Consider the following 7257-nt stretch of genomic DNA (forward strand, 5'->3'; position numbering starts at 1 on the left):
GGAAGAAAGAAAGAAAGGAAGAAAGAAAGAAAGAAAAAAAGTTGTGTATGCATGACATTCTGATGTAGCAGAGAGAACAATGTTCTTGGAATCAGGAAGATTTGGGTGAGTGCCTCACTTGCAACACTAACTGCATCTCCATGGGCAAGTCTTAAATCCCTCTGAGCTTGAGTGTAATGGGGATAATTTGAGGAAAGGTGTGTGGTAAAAGGGGATTTTGAAAGGAGGTTGTCAGGGACTTGCTAGGTAAGTAATATGGGTTACAGGTAGGCTGGAATAAGGAGATTCAGGATATAATAAGGGCTGAAGTCAGGAGTATAACACTAAAGGGAACAAAGATCTTCAGGGAGAGGGAGAATTAATCTAAACAGGCAAAGACAGCAGGGTTTATAGACTAGGACTTAGACTTAAAGATAAACTGAGGGAAATAGACTGAACTGAAATTAACTACAGGCTTTAGTTAATTTCACAGGAAGGGGCTTGTTTTGAAGTTTCACCTTCCTTCAAGATGGATACCTGGCTTCCCTTCAAGCCCAGAGTATGTTGGTTCTTTCCCTCTTCTTCCCTCTCTTACTAAATAAATGACAAAGTAACTAACAGGTCTGTTGAAACACAAAAGGGTTTATTGTCTTTAAGGATGATTTGTCAGGAAGGTGGAATTGAGGAAGCCCTAACAGTTGTTTACAGGAACCTCAGGTGGGGGAAGGGAGGCAGAGATGGGGTTTGAGCAAGGTCCTGCCTTAACTCAGCTCTCAAGGTGCTCTTGATGTCTAAAGGGAATAAATGATGACTAACCAATTTATTTAGATATAATACTGTTGAATTATAGTTAAACCCCTCACAGAATTGAACTACCCTCTAATTTACTCTCCTTATTAACTCCACAGACATTTAAGGTAAGTGAAGGAAGGTAGGAAATAAGGTAGGGAATAGAGATCCAAAGGGTTTATCTAAACTAACAATTCTTAAATAAATATTCCAAAGCTAGGCTAAAATTTCAATTCTTCAGATAGGCAAGGAAGCAGCTCAGCTGGTCTGAAACTCTCTCCATGAGATTCCCCAAACCAACTGACTTCTCTCCCTCAAGATTCCAAACTCCTAACTGATTTCAGAACTCAGCCAAAGCTTGAAAAAAACTATCATGACCCCCTCTCTCTGCACTACATGAGACAGTTTTCCAAAACTATGATTTATAGATTCAATGTGATCTGTTTTGGTGGAGGGAATTCCTTCACTGATGAAAACACAGGTCTTTAATGTATTCACACATACATTTGTCAGTCTGTGTCACTGTATTTCTTACTATACTTCCATAAAGAAAGCTTTTAAAATACTGTGTTTTTCTACTTTTTATTCTTTGGAGCTAGCTTTCAATTTAAACTGTAATATAAAGTAATGGAAGAAGAATATTAAAACATTTCATGTTTTCAAATTGTTTCTGTAAGAATAATCACCTGTTAAAAAGGATAATATACTTCATAAATCTGCATTAGGGAAAACAGCAATTATTTGTTTGTCCACACAAGAATGTGGTTTAAAATTCTGTGTGAATGTCCTAGTTGAAGTGTCAAGTCTGTACGCAAAACCATTCTATTAGAAGTGTCAAGAAAACAACAAATGGTGAAGATATTGACTCTGCTTGCTTATCATTGGTGTAGCTGCCACAAATATTTTATTACATATGAATAAATATTAATTGAAAAAATTTAATTTTAGTGACAGATACAAATATCAACCAGTGGTTCAGCTGTTTTATAACAAGCATTATTTAGATACTGATGTTTGTGTTGACTCAGCTTGATAAACTCTAGTAGTCTGTAGAATATTACCATAAAATTTTGGAAATTACCTTAGGGTGGGGTAGAGATCAGTCATGGACTCATGATTCAGACTGAGTCAGGAAATAATCAATGAATCCTTGTTGAGAATGAAGGATGGACTATTTGGTTTTTTTCTCTTTAATTGCATCTTATGTTAACAGCTTGTTTCTATGTCTTCTTATATATGTGCCTGTCCTGTGCTACAATTAGCTTTGATGTCTCCCTACCTCTTTTAATATGTTATATGTAACTAATTAGATATTCCATATGTTGTTTCCATACTCTTTTGTGCTTATTTAATATACACATGAACTTTCTCATTCTGTATGCTATTACTTTGTATTAGAATAACTCGATGACTTATGTATCCATATGACTGTTCAGAGAAAAGAAAGTGAAGAAGCTCACTTTTTCTGTTGAGTTAGGGGCTATAGCACATGCTAGACATAAGCCATGGACATGGAGTATATGTGGACCAAATCTAGAGCTGGCCTGATGGCTCTAGAATGGTAGCCACTTGGCTGCCGATATATTACCACTACAAAAAATAATCTGACCTTTTTAAAGCTGCCTTTGTATATAACTCCTTCCCCTAGTGAAGATATAAGGGGCAGAGCGGAAAGGGAAGGGAGTAAGCACCTACTATGTGCCACACTTTATGCTAAGAGATTTACAAATATTTTCTTGTTCAGTCTTCACAACAGCCCTATTAGGTAGTTAGGTGCTATTATATATCTGATTCTCAGTGACCCCATGGACCAGAGTTATCCATGAGGTTTTCTTGGCAAGGATACTGGAGTGGTTTGCCATTCCCTTCTCTAGTGGATCCTTTTGATAGACAGTCAAGTTCAGTGTCTTGCCCAGGGCTACACAGCTAGAAAGGCTCTGAGGTTGCATTTGACCACATCTTCCTGACTTTTGGCCACTAAGCCACCAGCTGCCTCTTTCTGGGTATAATAGACACTGTATAAATAGAAATGTTATTAGTATTTGTATCAGAATTATAGATAATAATTTATGTTATGGGAAACTGTATCACTTTATCAACCTCAAAAAATTTTATGAGCTGGAAAATTAGCAAACATTTTCATTTATGAAGGTCAAAAAGAATTGTATGTAAACTATGAATCTAATACATATAACCTAAATATATGTCTTTGTATATACATATATCAATACTTAAATATATATATATAATCTCCCTTGAAATATATGTACATATATATGTATGCATAAATAAAATGTAATATGGTAGAAACAAAATTGCACTACTTTTCTTGTTTCTCTGTATTATAAATACTTCAATGATGATCTTCTTTCTTTTATTTTATTTAATTAAAAACCCTTACCTTCCATCTTGGAGTCAATACTGTGTATTGGCTTCAATGAAGAAGAGAGGTAAGGGCTAGGCAACGGGGGTTAAGTGACTTGCCCAGGGTCATACAGCTAGGAAGTGTCTGAGGCCTGATTTGAACCTAGGATCTGCCATCTCTAGGCCTGACTCTCAATCCACTGAGCCACCCAGCTGCCCCCTTTTCTTTTTCTCATAACTGTTATTATTCCCTATTATCTCCTTCCCCAAAATAACAAATGCCTGTTCTTATAACAAGTATAGGGGGTCTAGCTGAACTCAATGGACTAAGATCCAGACTTAGATACAGGAGATCCTGGGTTCAAATCTGGCCTCAGATACTTTCTGCTCCTCTGCTTTGGAATCAGTATTGATTCTAAGACAGAAGGCAAGAGTTTTTCTTTAAACAAGTAAAGTTAAACAATTTTTTGCTATATTGGTATTGCCAGAAAAAAAGAACTTACTCAATCCCTATTTTCTTACCTCATCTTCATGTGATTCCATGTTCTCTTGGAAATATACAGAGTTCTCTATTTCATCAAATGTTGATTTAATTTTCTCATCTTTTAATATTTATTTGTGGGGCTTTATAATTTTTAAAAAATATGTTTTGGAAATCACTCCATTCTGATCTGATTTTGCTTTTTCTGTTGATTTATCTATTTCTGCTGTAAGTTTTAATTTTCTCTGTAATATTATGCCACTTCTTCCTTACCTTCATCTTCCAAATTTAGTGACATAATTGTCCCCATTTTACAGCTAGGGAAATAGAGATTTGATTAGGTGGGTTGTTCTGAGGCACACACATAGGAGCTATTTGTGACAAGATGTAAACTGAGGCCTTCCTGTGTCTACTACCCTTCTAGCTGTTTCTCATTTCCAGATAATGGAAAACTATCGAATGAGTCTAGCCTTTTCTGAAGAAATTGTACCAGAACCAAATGTTCTGGTTCCAGATTGGTTCCCTGACCTTCTCCCCACTCTTCTTCTCAAACTAAATGCTGGGGAAACTCCTTCAGGAGTCCTTGAAAGCATCCCCCAGGCACTTCTCCATCATTGTCAGGATGAATGAACTGGCTGAGAGGATTGAGACCAGCAAGGGTTATTGAGTTCCCCAGGAGAAGAGGCAGAGACTCCTCCAGAGAACAGTACACAAGGCTCAGAGAGGTTTAGGGAGTGAGGAGCAGGTAGGGCAATGGGACAAAAGTTGATCCCTCAAGATCTCTGTGTCTTGGGGCTTCAGACAGACCCAGAACAATGACCTTTGTACCCAGTTTGGGAGTTTAGGAGTTTCTGCCAGAATGGACCAGAACAGGATGGGGGTGGGTGGGTGGCTCTTACTCATAGCAGAATAACAGGCACATCTTACCCTCGGTTCCTGCATTACAGACTTTTAGGGGTCAGAGCAGACTCCTGTGAGAACTCCATGGAGAGGTTCTCTGAGTGGAGTCACTGGACCCACACACCTTTCCCTAAAGAGAACTCAATGACAAGGTTCTCTCCGTCCTACTCCCTGACTGATCTCCCATGACCAGGGCTTCCAGCTCCCAGAGAAGATGAGATCTCTTATTTGTAGCAAAGGGAAGCCTCATAATGCTATAGCAAGAAGGTCTGAGGAACCAGAAGAAGAGATCAGATGTGAAATGAAGGAGACAACAGAAGTGAGCCTTTCTGTGGAAGAAAGTGACAAATAAAAATTCATGAGTGATGGTCTCTATACCTTAGTTTGGAGAGAATTCTGTGGTGAATATCAATATTCATCTTTTAACATCAAAGAATTAACACTGAGGAAAACTCTAGTGAATGTAATCAGTGCAAAAAGATTTTTATGCACAGGGCCAGTCTTGCTGGACATCAGAGAAAGCACAGACACTCACACAGAGCACTCACCTTAATCAAAATCAGAAAATTCATTCTTAGTATAGCATAAGCTATACTAAGATTAGGTCCAAATGGGCACATGATTTAGACCCAAGGTGTGATATCATAAGCAAGTTAAGAAGCATAGAATAGTTTATCTTTCAGATCAATTAACTGATAAGGGAAGAATTTATGAGCAAATAAGAAATAGATTATATGAGATGTAACATAGACAATTTTTATTATATTAAATTCAAAATTGTTTGTACAAAGAAAACCAGTGCAACCAAGATTCAAAGGGGTAAGAAGTTATCACTTGCTTTAGAACAATATAAGTTTTTAAGCATTCTAACCACACTCTCAAATACTTTGATTCATCATTTCATGGCATCTAGATCTAAAGAGGAGTTAATTTAGTAAGAGAACAATGTCATTTTTCTATAGAAATCATTTTTAATTAATATCATTTTATATACAATGTTTTCAAAAAATCCCTATAAAGGAAAAATTAAAAGATAACAAATGATATAGTGGGTTTAAAATATGCCCTGACATTCTAAACTGTCAATTCTGAAGGTGGATACTTTTTTTTGCAGATTTTACTTTCTTTTCCTGTGGATCAGCTATAGTTGCTTTATCTCTGGCAGGTAAATACCTTCCTTTTTTAAAAACTAAAGATTGGATAAAATGTGTATATTACCATCTTGTTCTGGTTTCTGCTTTATAATCCATTCTGTTATTCCTCTTCCTTTTTTAAGGTTTCGCTATTACAATGATTTTTTGTTGTCCTCCATTATACCCTTGAACACATTTCCATTTTCTTCCTAATTATGCAGAAGGAGGTGATGAAAGAGGATGAATCTGATGAATGTTATTAATATACAACTGACATTGTTGGTTTCATTTCACCAGACTCAGATTCTAATATTTTCCCTAGTACTTTCTTTCCTTTTCTTAATCATATCTTTTATGATCAACTCTCCAAAGTTGAGGTTTGTTCTGAGTATTTCTCCTCTTTCCTTTTTCTTTCCTTGCCTGTTTCTCTATGGAGGTAAATTTGATGTGTGCTCTGAGGTGATTATTCAAACTCCTTCTCACTGATAAAGTCACACTGAAAAGCCTGGAGGGTGGTTATTCGATCCCTTCAGATCAATAGGGTAATCCCTGAGGGGTTGTAGATTATCTTTTCTATGAAATGTTCATTTACACTTTTTCCTGCCCTTTTTGTTAGCTTATTATCAGTCAGCCAGATTTTATTAGCTTTAAGTGAATGCTATTTATTAGTTTAAAATAACAACAACATGTGATACAAATTATCCCCCTCCCCCATTGCATCCATGGCATATTTTCTCACCAGGATATACAGGGTCCAGGAGTTTGGAATCAGGCTTAGAGAGCATATGTGTCAAAGGAGTAATTCAGTTCCTCCAAGTTCTTTTTATGGAGTTCTCAAGATGTTCCCCTTAGGTATGGTTAGTTTTCTGATGAGCTGTTTATAAAAATGAGAATCTGAATCTACTCTGCCTTCCGCTCTCAGTGCATACATTGCTATCAGCTATTCCAAGGACTCTGGTAGAGTGATAATGGGAAGATGAAAGGTTATCCAAAATTCATTATAAAAGAAGAAGAAAATTGAGACAGAAACACTGGAGCCTGCTTATCTTCCCCACCCCCTTCTCCATCAGTTACTTCTCAGGATTTTTTTTTAAGTTGGAAAGCTTTCTTCTCTGTTGCTAAGCTAACTGAAAATCTCTTAGGTTCTAAATCAGACTGATATTTTACAGAGGATTCATGGGACTTAGACAAATTTTCGCAGTTAATCAACATACTTTTTGTGCAATGTTACTCTAGGTAACCAAAGACTTTTTCATACTTTGCCAAAAGCCTGTGATTGATAGACATAGATTTATTCTGGCCTGGTTAAGATACAAGGGTTTAGCATTTTATCACTGATTTTAACAGAATGAGGTAACAATTGATTTGCAAAACCAGTTTCCACCATTATCTCAATATATTTATACACCAATTGCTCTGTGTTTATGTGTGTGTGCACATGTACGTGCAAGTGCTCCCAATTTTTTTTAATCTGGTTCAGATAAGAGGCATATTATGAAAGACCTACTTACTATACCCCTTCCTCATATTTGTTAACTCTTCTCTTAGGAGTATCCAGTAGCCAGCTCTTACTGACTTTGGAGAGCTAGTTATTACATTTTCAGAATTAGT

Source organism: Gracilinanus agilis, chromosome X (genome assembly GCF_016433145.1).
Source record: "Gracilinanus agilis isolate LMUSP501 chromosome X, AgileGrace, whole genome shotgun sequence".
Classification (NCBI taxonomy): domain Eukaryota; kingdom Metazoa; phylum Chordata; class Mammalia; order Didelphimorphia; family Didelphidae; genus Gracilinanus; species Gracilinanus agilis.